Here is a 13381-nt window from a genome sequence, read left to right on the forward strand (position 1 = left end):
AGAAGTTAGGAGGCAGTTGATATTAATTTTTATTTAACTAGTCGATGTTTAATCCGTCACGCTGAGCTGCAGAGCAGCGAGAAGGATCTCCCTGACAAAAACCGGTTAGAACTTCATAAAACGCCATCATTGTCCAGGGGAGAAATAAACAAGGGGGGTGTGGGGGAGGGGGTAATAAAAATAGCGCGAGGCGGGCGGTGTGGGGGTGGCGGGGAGTAAAGGAAAGGGCTAGGATAGGGAGAAATAATAAGGGGTCTTGTGGAGGCTAGAAATACGAGGGGTGAGAATGCTAAGGAAGGGGTACTCTGGGCAGAGGCAGGGAAGGGGCTCACCAGGGTTGGCGGGGAAGGAGGAGAATGACTAGGAAGTGGAAGGAGGTGGGGCTAGGAAAGTCCAATTGTGCAGATGAAGAGGAGATCAAAAGCCAGCAGGTTTAGCTTTTGGGTCCTCTTTGATTTGTCAATGTTTTTTTGCCATTCTGTACGGCCAGTGCTTGAAATGGAAAAATATAAGTGCAGGTAAAATTCAATTAAAAGTATTACGTCTCGCTTGAGAAGTGCCGGTACTCTCCCTCTCAAAATAAAAAAGTGCCCGTACTCTGTAATGGACAGTACCAGCCAATTTAAAGCACTGCGGGGCATATTAGCAAGCACCTGCGGTATTTTCTGCAAAACGAGCTTAGCGCGTTTTTTTTTATCGCCGCCTATCTCAGGATATTATCGCAGAAATAACACGTTATTAGCAATGTTTATCTCTAATGCGATAAAATATCCAGCGATAGCGGCTAAATGCGTGAATATCGCTGGAAATCCAGCGATATTGACGCCAATGGGGACCTAACATGACAATACGCCCCCCATTGACAACACAGGTAAGTAAGGTCTTGAACAGGCGTTAGATTCTGGCGATAATCGCGTTTAGCGTGAATTTTTTATCACACAGCCTTCGTTGTTAATAGGCGATAGCAGTGTTAGCAGCGGCTTTCAGTCGCTAACAGTTTGGGTACGCCCACTTTGCATGTCATTACCAATAAATATCGCTGACATGGAAAGTGGACCCCAAATCGGTCGCTATCGCCTTAAAGCTGTCGCTAACTTTTGTTAGCGACAGCTTGCTAATAGGGTGATAAAAAAAATAGCCACTTTAGGGGCAAAAAGTGCAGCTAAAGCGGCGATTAAGCTCCTGCTAATATGCCCCTGTGTACGGCAGCCCAGATCACGCAGAGCATGGCTAAATAAGACAAACAAATATAAACGCAGCCAGTTGCATAATTTTGTAGGCGTGCGAACCACATATACTTGTGTCTACAAAATGAGGTGGTCACTTTCTTCTTTTTATTTGTTGATACGAAAAAAATGCACAAAAGCATTTTTTATTGTGAAGTGGGTGGGGAAAGCAACACAGGGTGGTGGAAGCAATGGGGCGGAAGCAGCATGGAGTAGCAGAAGGAACATGGATGGTGCAGGTGGGGGGAAACAACAAGGAGGGCGTGGGTGGGAGAGCTAATGGGTATGAGACAGTGGCAGCTCCTCCGCAATGGTAAGGTAGTGTCACCCCACTGCCTGGCTCAGAGTCGGCAAATGAAAAATAAAATGATGTTCTAGCATCACTTTATTTTTCATTTGCCAGCTCTGAGCCAGCTTGTGCAGGGAGGGGAGGGGCACGGGAGAAGGAGTGCTATGTTTACTCCTAAGTGCGCATATGTCTTTGGCCGACCATCTCAGGCTGACCAAAACACACATGCGCACTTAGGTTTCCCCAGCCCAGCTGCATTAAACAGCTGGGCTGGAGAAATCCCCACAAACTCCTTGGCCTGAGCAGAGAAACTTTTCAGCCCGCTCAGGCAAATCCCAGCGCTGCTTTCCTAGCAGGAGAACAGTGCAGGGATTGGATGGGCGTTTGCCCGAGGGCCTAACGGGACCAGCATGAAAGAGGAAGCACAACACACGATGCAGGATGCGGCTGACGGCTTCAGGTAATTTCTTTTATTTTAGATATTCTAACACCCCGCACTTCCCTGCGCTCCCCATCCCGTGTTCCTTGCACCCGTCCCACCACCCTTTGTTTGTGGCAGCCACCCCTGGTGAGAGAGAGAGAACAAGGTGTAGCTGGGGGAGAGGTACATGGGTGAGTAAGGAATGAGGGAAGCAAAAGCGGGTGAACACATCAAGGTGGAAGTGGTGTAGTAGCACACAGGCAACAGAGTCCAACATGGAGTGTGGGGGAGGAAGAGAATTACTCAAAGGAGAGAGCTGGCGACACTTGTACTCCCATGGAGAAGTTAATACAAAAGAAAAGACACAGTGCTTGAAAAGAAAGTAGTGGAAGGATGCAAGTTATGCTTCCATGCTCCAGGGAAAGGACAAACACAAGAAGAGTTAGTAAAGTCCACACAAGGCAACGAATAAGAAGCAAGCAAATGAGAGTAACAATAAAGCCAACCAAGGGTAAGCGATGGAAGGGATTCTGAGCTGACAATACACCGCACAACAGACTGCACTGTCTAAAAGGCAAGACCTAAAAAAGGAGAGATGTTTCGGGGCAGGAATAGGGATTTCGATTCTCCAAAAGGCTGGAGTAGTGGACATCACTTGACTTTGCATGTTATTGCACGGTTCACCCTTGTCACATGTTTAGCTCCTTAACAGTGTCCTATGTGCAGCATAGTGGCTAAGAAGATGTGCGGGAGGCAAACACTACTACATTACATTTTTGACTCCCAAGACCTTAGGCAAAAATGGGAACTCATGGGGTAGCAGATAGATGCTGCCACCCATGGCTGTCTGAAACTGGAGTTCAAGGGCAAGGGACAGGAATAAATTAGGAGGGTGAGGGTGGAGAATATGTACATGTATGTGGACGACAAGTGTCACTGTGGGTGTGAGTGGTTGATGAGGGAATGACAGCAGGTCCGGCAATAGCATTACATGTGGGAAGGACAGCACTGGATCAGAGATGTCTCTGTATGTGAAATGAGAATGTGTGCCTGAGCATAAGAGGGAGGACTGTGGCATAATGTGCCTATGTGTATATGAGGTTGTTGTTGAATAACTTTATTTGTTTAAAGCAATCAATGTGTACAAATACTAGTACGAGCAATACTTGGTTTTTAAAAGTATTTGAACAAAATAAAAAGCCACCAGACATATCTACAATCGATAAAAGAGTGCGTAGTGGAAAATTCTAAAAACAATTATCAACACATTTTGCCAGGTGTCATAACGTGTCTCTAAAATGGTGGCATAAAGCTATTAGGTCAGGTTCTGTGCCTATAAGGATTGTTGGGAAGGTAGTGTATGAATGTGTGTGCTTGTAGGTGGCTGGGGAGAGAAAGGCAGCCAAGCCAACATAAGTATTATATAAGTGAGAGGGGTCTCTTGTCACAGGAACATTAGTGTCTGTCAGAATGTATCCCTTTGTGTATCAGATGGTATTTTGAGACACTGGCTATCCCTGTGTTGGGAACTGATTGGAGAGAGAGCCACTGTGCAATTAGATTTTACTGGCCTCCAATTGTTGCAATTGGGACCTTTTGTCTATGATGTCAAGTGGCTACCATACTATTGGACCCAAAACTGAGCACCAAGTGTTCCATTTCAGTACTTGACTCTCAAGGTTGCTGGCAGAGTGGTCAGAAGGCTTCTCTATCGAGCCGGTATGGGCGAAAGACTCAGAATTGCAGCAAACTGCTATAATAATAAATATCAAGTGCTGCATCCTTAAAGGTATTACATACTTTATTCCACATAGCTAAATACTACCTATGAAAAGGTAAGTGAATATAGAGAAACCACAAGAATTTAAATTGAGGCTGTTCACAAAACCCAGACTCCGCCTACGGACTTAGACATAGGGCCTGCACAATCTGTAGGCCACTCCCTATTGACTTTGTAACAGTGTTCCCAATAAAGTAGCTGCCTCCACATCACAATGTACTGTTTACTTTTATCAGCGCGTTTTACATCAAAAGGGACTATTGATGGATCAGGCTATGTGTGAGTCTTGAAAGATGTGAGACCTAAACACAAATTACATTAAGCTCAGAAGAACCGATATTTAGAAATAAATACAATAGAATCCACACTGGTTAATCTACACACATGACAAGATTTCAAGAGGTAGATCATTAAGTGTTTATTAAAAATTAAAAATCAATGCAGAAGAAAACGTATATGGTTTGGTTAATCCATTCAAAGTCCTCACAATGCAAAACATCATCGCCTGCAGAAATGATGCCCTAATCCTAAAGGGACCCGGATCCCCCAGCATGCTCCCCGCTCCCTCTTGATAACCTGATAACCCACATTAAAATCATTGACAGAGATTTGCGTGGGTGTAAAAACGGCCATGTTTAATATTTGACATTTCATAAACATGACAAAGGCATTTCAAATTCATTATTTACAGTTATCGACACAATTTTATTATTGATTTTCAATATCTTCTTCAGCAAGATTCTAATCCTCCAGCACAAGGGGCCTTCCAGCTCGCATCCTCCCTGCCGAGCATCCACTTAAGGTGCAACCCACCTGCGTCCATGAGGAGTGGTCCCCCAACCTCTGATCCTTGTCCGTCCTCCCCAGGGGCCCGCCCTCAGACCACCAGGCTACCCAGGGACACAGGAGGCTCGTAACCTGTCGTCCTAGCCTCCCCAGCCGGGGCCATATTTTACTGCGGAGAGCTTACCGTCTCCCCCCTCAGTGCTGGCCTAGTAGGTACGCCAGGCGGACTCCCGTCCATTCCGTCGATCAATTTTACTGTTCCAAGGTCTTTCTACTGCAACACACCCTTCTAACCCACTGAGCTAAAGGGACGGGTGGGTGGGAGTTAAAACTTAAACAAGGGAAGTGGGGAACGCTCCTGCGAGCCCGCATCCGGTCTGGTGCAGCAGAGGACGAAGAGACCGAGGTCCCTGCCCCAGGAACCTAAATAGGTCCCCAGTCTCCGCCCTCTGCCCCACCGGAAACGCGTCACCAGGTGCTCCGGAAGTAATAGGTGGCCGGTCGCCCCATGGGCTGACCGGCCACCTATTACTTCCACTGAGGGGGGAGAGCTTACCGTCTCCCCCCTCAGTGCTGGCCTAGGGAGTACGCAAGGCGGACTCCCGTCCATTCCGTCGGTTAATTTTACTGTTCCAAGGTCTTTCTACCGCCACAAAGGTGACCAGGGCCCACAGGTCCATCACCTTCCCCCACTGCGCTCTGAATGAAAGACCCCAATACTCTGGACGAGTATTCGTACCAAGGCTCGATAACTGGATTCCAACCTTGTAATACCTCACCTCACCGGAAATCATTCGGTGTAGAATGTGACGCGAGCGGCCCTTCGCTGAGCCCACCCTGGCCCATTCCTTGTGATACCTCACCTCATTAGAAATCCTTCCGTACGGAATGTGAATCGAGCGGCCCTTTGCTGAGCACAACCCGGCCCCATTCCCTCTTGAGCCGCCTCACCGAGACATTCCAGCAGTGTAGGATGTGACGCGAGCGGCCCTTCGCTGAGCACACCCCCGGCCCATTCATTGCAATACCTCACCTCACCCGAAATCCTTCGGTATCGAATGTGACGCGAGCGGCCCTTCACTGAGCACAACTCGGCCCCATTCCCTCTTGAGCCACCTCACCGAGACATTCCAGGCTCATGGTCGAGCTCAGGAGCCCTTCGCCCTGCGTTGTATCATGTCTGGCCATGCGCTTTCTCAAGGGCAAGACCCTTCCCAGCCAGGCCATCTCTGTTAGCGGCGCCTCTTTGACCGCCAGGGGAGAGTGCTCCCGTACCCCTACCCTCTTGGCAGGGCACCCTAATGCACTGGAGAGAAATGAAAAAGTCAGGCACAGTCATGACCAAATTGCAAGCATCATTTAACAGCCACACAAGCTTGGTATGAAGGTGAAACCATCCGACTACCAGTGTCCCATTCTCCTCAGTAACAAATGATGAGCCTGCCCCTGCTGTTAAGGCTGCTGCTCAAATTCTAACAGGAATTAACTGGGCCGTCGGTTCTTTATTCCCAAATATTTTTTGGCCCCAATCAATGGAGCACCTGCCGCAGTACCAGTAGGGCACTGAGGCCCCTCCCATGACAGGGACTGGCTTGCGTCACGCAAGCATAAGACCTGCGCTGCTCTCCTCGTAATGCTGGTTATCGAGTTGGATGTATATACAAGCAATATTATCCAAAAGTACTATCATAGCCTCATATGGTTTCTACGCCATACCTTGCTTACCACATATAACTTAAATACCATGTCAAATCATGGTTAGGAATGCTCACCCAGAGCTACTGTCATGAGCCCCCTCCCGGAGTACTTGCCAAAGCACTGTATGAGGGAACGAGTAAGTTATGAGTAGTTTAAATTTAGTGCTTCTGATCTACGAGACTCTCCAGGGATTCTCTGCTCGTTATGCTGGTTATCGAGTTGGATGTATATACAAGCAATATTATCCAGTAGTACTATCATAGCCTCATATGGTTCCTAAGCCATACATTGCTTACCACATATAACTGAAATACCATATCAAATCATGGTCAGAATGCTCACCCAGAGCTACTGTCTTGAGCCCCCCCCCGGAGTACCTGCCTGAGGACTGTACGAGGGAACGAGTAAGTTATGAGTAGCTTAAATTTAGTGCTTCTGATCTACAAGACTCTCCAGTGATACTCTACAGGTCTACTCAGCTCCATCCCATGGGTTTTAGAATAAATGAGGTCTCGTCTCTGTCTCGGGGGACTTGATTCCCATGATCCCTCCGGGCATATCTATACTATGATGGCCCTAATAAGGACATATAAGGACTTCCTTCTTAGGGAACTCCCTGTTTTCTAAGATGAATTAGCGGGCGTTCCTGGTGCTCCCGGCTTCCTCGATGAGTTGGCGTTTCGGAGCAGCAGCAGTAGATCAGACTTGAAAAAATCTGAGAAAGCGCAGTTTCGGCAGCGTATCCTCCGGAGCCCAAGTCTTGCTGACCCACGCCGTGCCTGCAAGCACCCTGGCAGAAACCGCATTTTGACCGCATTTTTTTTTCCGCTACATCGATTCTGGACACCTGATTTCGGCGGCGGCGGTGGGTGAGTTTTTCCAAGCGTGGGGCAACAGCTGCAACCAGCATTTACGGTGGCAGACTCAAGCATAGGCAGCGGGAGGTGCGAGAAGAGTGGCACGAGCCACGCGCTTGTTTAAGGCTTCTGACTCTTTAAAAAAAGCTGGTCTTTTTTGTGGCACTTACTTGAATTGGGGCATTGTGGAACCAGTGGAAGTGGCGGCACAGCTAGCGGTTCTTGCGAGTTTGAACAGAGGCATCTTTCCCTTCCTTGGGGGCCAGGACTACATTATCCAGCATGCTTTGCTTCCCCAATGCTTCTGGTGCTAAGGGTGTTAAAGGAGCCCTGTAATGGCTGAGAGCAGCTGAGCGTTGCCCTGCGTTGAAGTCTTTGGCAAAGTCACGGTACACTGCAGTGGGACGGGCTGCCTCTGAAAACAAGCTTCACAGCCTCACAGAGTCTCTCTCTCATTCTGCTTCCCCACACTGACTCTTATTTACCTAGTGGAAAGAGGGGAAAGGGGGCCTTGAACATTAAAACCACCAACCTTCCTTGACCATCTCCCTGGCTGACAGGCGTGTCGCTGCTGGTGGTGGAGCCCCTGTGGGTGTTCCGCGCCGGTCTCCCTCCGCCGTTGTTCCCTGAGCAGCCGCCGAGAGGGGGGACCGAGAGGGTGTAAAAACTACCCTTCCCAGCTGCCCCGTGACTCAGGACCAGACGCGCGGGATCAGAGAGCGCGCCTGCTGGCGCATAAAAGTGACCAGCCCCATCGGTGGAGCAGGGGGCCTTGAACATTAAAACCACCAACCTTCCTTGACCATCTCCTTGGCTGACAGGCGTGTCGCTGCTGGTGGCGGAGCCCCGTGGGTGTTCCGCGCCGGTCTCCCTCCGCTGCTGTTCCCTGAGCAGCTGCCGAGAGGGGAGGACCGAGAGGGTGTAAAAACTACCCTTCCCAGCTGCCCCGTGACTTAGGACCAGACGCGCGGGATCAGAGAGCGCGCCTGCTGGCGCATAAAAGTGACCAGCCCCACCCGCATCGCAGGAGCGCCGGGCGAAGCCCGGGCAAAGGGCAGGCCCTCTACGGCCCTCCAAGGCCAAACGAGGCTGGGCTGGGCCACACCACCGACATCTGCTGTGCTGCCACAACCTATAACATCTAAGGTACTATCTGGGCTATTACTTTTTTGTTCTGTCGTTGTACTGTTCAGGTATTGCACTTCGCCCCTTACTATCACTGTCAAATTAACCTGTGGCTACTAGAACTATATATATTTAAAAGGGGTGCGTCTTGTGAACACTGCTGATCGACTGCCAAAACATGAGGAGGGGGACCAAAACCACTAAAATGCCTACGCTGAGATCTAATACTAGGCAGAAAGTCGACTCGTCGCAGCTACAGCCCTTACCAACTCTAACGGCGATAGTCAAAATGTTACAGCAAACTATTGGGGCAGTGGCAACTGCCATTGAAAACACTGAAAGGCGGCTCTCGATAGCGCCTACAGTAGCCATTCACGATACTGAGGAGGGCCCGTGGTAACAATAACAGATGAACCAGACACAAGTTTCTTGTTAACATCTTCCTATGCAGAGCTCCCATGTGCCCAGATAACCACGGAAACCCCAAGAAATATAACCAGAGACCCTGATTTCCTTAGCCCAGAGGAGATACCTTTGTCCAGTCCCCTTATTAGAAACTCAGGCAAAACTGCCCGAGAGCTAGAAAGAACACCGTTTCAAAGCCTAACAAGAAAAAGGGGGGGAGAGATAACCCTAAGACTAACCATAATCTGGTGACCCCCATGCCCAAAACTACATCTGGCATACCCTGTTGGGTAGCCAATATGGTGTCGGATCTTAAGGCAGGATTGGAGGAGACCATTAGTCCGCACCTTAAGCCCCTGATGTCCAAACTCGACAGATTAACTTCTATAATAAATAACAAGGTGATAGGTTCAGTCAAACCAGTGACACAAGCGATAACCCCAATACCATGCAATCAGGACTCATGTAGTCGAGGGGTTGAAAAGATCACACACAAGGGCAAGGTAGCGTCAGATAACAATTCTGTAAATCAAAAAAATAGTGCTGCTCCACAAAGCAGATCATCGGGCAAGACATGTGTTCCTCTACCTCCCTGCGCTAATGGCACCGCTGCGCAGGTACGTAATATTCAAGGGAAGAGCTCCCTGCCACCTAGCAAGGACACTGCTGGTAATATCCCAAAGGACATCCCAAAGGAAACCCCTAGTCAAGTGAAGACTACCACCCCAACAGATCCAGCTAGGGCAAAAACGGGAGTACGCTTCCGGTCATTTAATTTACCACCTGAATCATTACCCTATGTAGTCGTGTTAACAGGTGTGCCGCCTCTAAAGGAAGGCAAAAGAGAAAATGAAGTGGAGTTGAGGAATAAATGTATACAATGGCTAAGAGCCAACAAGCCATTACCATCACATATTTCTGGGGAAATATTGTCTGTAAGAAGGGGGCAATGGATTGGAAATGGAGTAAAAACCATTGCTGGGGATGTTATTGCTATAAATTTCAGGGACACCTCTGTAGCAACCCATATATGTAACTCCCCAACGCTGGGACCGCTAACTAACATATACCCCGTACACTTATCCTATTTTTACCCCATACCCCTCTCGCAGAGACCTATACATCTAAACAGGGGTCAGGCGAATAAGGCTCTGTACCATGGGCAGCTAAATAGAGCAGATAATTGGCAGACTCCATGGCAGGCATTTCCTCTCCACGATCCTGCACTTGCAATGCATGCTCATTTGAACAGGTTCTGTGCCTTGGATAATGTCGATTGACCTGAGTGGAACAAAATATGCCCACTTCAGTCTACTAGGGATAGCTTAGAGAAAGATCCCCGACAATCAGGGTGGTTGCCACTCACTCCCTTAGCAGAAACAGTCAGTTCTGTTGTGGTACCTACTCACAAATCTAAAGTAGCTGACTTGAATGATATATTAAGGATTGGGCATGCAGCCGAGTCAAGGGTAGAAACTATATCAGACAAGGTGGATACCCCTGTTGCAGTAGGGGAGGTTATAGATAGGAGCCCCCAGGGGGCTGCGCAAACCAGTTTGTGACTCAGCACGGTATAAGAGCCATTTCCTGGAATATTGCAGGGGTGGCAGCTAAATATATCATACAGGAATGGAGAGACTTCAGAACTAGTTTCCACATTATTTGCCTCCAGGAGACCTGGGCTGTCGAACCTGAACAATATACACTAGAAGGGTTCAAAAGTTTCGCGGTCCCAGCAGTAAGGGCTCCATCTGGAAGAGCTATTGGTGGACTCATAACATACGTAGACCTCCGCATCCAGGGGACCTGGTCAAACTTGAGCTGGGACTCAACAAATATGCAAGCGATAGGCTTTCGCGACAAGGGTCTAAAAATTACATTGATTAACTGGTACAATGCAGTGGGTTCAAATGGCAGAAATAACATCATGAAAGAACTGGACGACCGTTTTAAAACCATTTCATCTGTCAATAAAGCCACAGGGTCACCATACACCATCTTAGCGGGAGACTTCAACTGCCACCTGTGTGAAAAATTAAGACCAATAAATAAGGACTGGTCACGCTGCTCGGAGAAAAAAGGACCACATTTTGCTCATACCACCGAGGGCAGGGAAATGGAGAACTTTATAAATAGGCACAATCTTTTATTCATAATGGATTTAATTACGATCGGCAATGTGGGGGAACGTAATGCAACGTATAAAGGAAGGGGCTGTCATTCCTATATAGATTTTGTTATGATGTCCCCAACACTTAAAAAATGGATCACAAACTTTGAAATTGCACATAGCCCCTTCAGTGATCATAACCCGTTGGTTTTGGCTCTTGAATGCATGAACCTTAGAACAGCAGAGGGTGTACCCGATGCCATAGAACAGGCAACAGCACAAGGGTGAAGACTTAAATGGACCAAGATTAATGGAGACACATTTTACTTCAATCTTGTAACGAAATGCCAAAAACAATTAAATGATTGCCTAGATGAAAATAAGGGCGGCCAAACTGTGGTCAGGGCCTTTGAAGAAATCGCCCAACTCGTGGATACCCTAATGAAATCCTCCTCAGGAGCTAATCTGCCTCAGACTCCACGCTGGTTTGATCATGATTGTACAAAGGCACTGAAAGACCTGAAAAAATGCCTTGCTGGTCAACCAAAGGACAAAGTTAAAATAGCGGGCAGTAGATCAAATTATAAAAAAGCCCTGAAAGCGCGGAAAAGAACTTTACAAAATCAAGCATGGGAGGACCTAAGGGAAGCAGCAGAGAGAGGTGATCCAACGGCATTTTGGAGAGTCATCAATTATACTTGTTTTAAAGATCCGAGGGGGCCAGAAATACTGAATACAATTCTCCCTGAACAATGGTACAATCACTATCTCAGCCTGTACAATTATACTGGGATGGTCTAGCAAGAGGAAGGCGCAAATAGCAGTACCAGTAAGCTTAGACTTTTCGCTGGGAGAAGTAAAATCAGCAATTCAAGGGCTCTCAAAAAACAAAGTGCCAGGCCCTGACGGCATCCCCCCTGACCTTTATTTGAGCAATATTGACTTGTGGGCACCCAACCTTACTAGCGTCTTGAACGAGGCAGTAGTGGCAGGACTGCCTCGTTCCTGGTCCTCGGCAGTCATCGTCCCAATCCATAAGAAGGGCAGCCGGGACGACCCCCAATGTTATCGTCCTATCTCATTAATAGACGTAACAGCTAAGGTTTTGGGACGTGTGATTTTAAATCGTCTACAAATTTGGGCTGAGGACAACCACATTCTAACAGATGTACAATATGGGTTCAGAGAAGGGAGATCCACAACAGATCAATGCCTAAACTTGTATCTTCTCACTGCTAAATATACTATTGCCACCAAAGGGACTATACATATGGGCTTTATGGATCTCTCAGCGGCCTTTGATCGTGTCAACAGACAGAAGCTATGGGCCCTGATGATCTCTTTGGGGGTGGATCAAGGGCTAGTTGACACATTGAAGGCATTACATTGGGAGACTACTGCTTCTGTCCATTATAATAAAGAAGGAATGAAGACAGAGCCATTTCCTTGTACAAGTGGTGTCCGGCAGGGCTGTATATTAGCTCCTTTTTTATTTTCATTGTACATTAACAATTTGGACCGAGAACTCATGAAGTTGGGAATAGACTCCCCCCAAATAGGCCAGCGTTCGGTACCCGTCCTTTTGTATGCGGACGACGCAGTGTTGCTAGCCCGCACCCCATTGGGTTTACAAAAGCTAATTGATGGTTTCGTTAAATTCATGAATTCACTGGATCTCTCAGCTAACCTGGATAAGTCCTTTGTTATGTCCACAGGTGCTAGCAACAAAAAGGACTTTTCACATAGCATAGGACTACATAAATTAGGAAGAGTTAAGTCCTTCTCTTATCTAGGCGTGCTTTTCGACGAGAAACTGGAATTTAGAAACCTGGTTGAAAAACACGCAGTCAAACTGGTGACTTCAACGGGTGCCATAATGGGATACGGGAGGAAGCTAGGTAGATGGTCACCGGAACAGATTCTGAACTTATATAGAGCGGTTTCCTGCTCCAAGGTGTCATATGGGGCAGAAGTGTGGGGCTGTAAAATCAATCATGTGCACCATATACAAGCTGAGGAAAAATACAAAGGTTCCTCAGAGCACCCCTTCATACATTACACACATGGAATTGGGCGAGCCATATATTGAGGACAGAATTATGGTCCGACCCATCCTGGCCTGGATAAAGATCTGGACTAACCAAGAGGCCGGCCTCAGCAGACAGATCATTAACCACATCGCTGCTGTGGTTATTTTTCCCCTGTGCGGGAAATTATTATTCTGCTGCTTTCATGACGAGCTCAGCTCGTCATCAGCACAGCTCAACTGTGCCTCATGACGAGCTGAGCTCGTCATGAGCATGGAAGGGGTTAAGGACTGTCTGAGGGGGTCAGATCCCGTGGCTCAAATATGTAAAAGACACCATGGAAGAAATTGGTTGCAAGAATTGGTTCTCTGAGCCGGAGTCCACGACCAATCTGAATAAAACTCTGGTTAAAAAACTTTTCACCGCTTGGGCAGCCGCCAGAAGAGCCCACGCTGAAACCAGGAAAACATCCGTTGTGGCCCATAGTCTACTAAAAACAACGACTGGAATGGAATCATACCTAGCGGTGATGCACAATGCACAGGAAAGATTCTATATGACTAGATTCCGACTGAATCTCCTTCACCATCTACTGGCTGTTCCTGCAGGCTTCACACGCTCGGTAGAGTTGAAGGGTCCCTGCGGCTGCGACACTAG

This window comes from Lissotriton vulgaris, chromosome 5, assembly GCF_964263255.1.
Source record: "Lissotriton vulgaris chromosome 5, aLisVul1.2, whole genome shotgun sequence".
Classification (NCBI taxonomy): Eukaryota; Metazoa; Chordata; class Amphibia; order Caudata; family Salamandridae; genus Lissotriton; species Lissotriton vulgaris.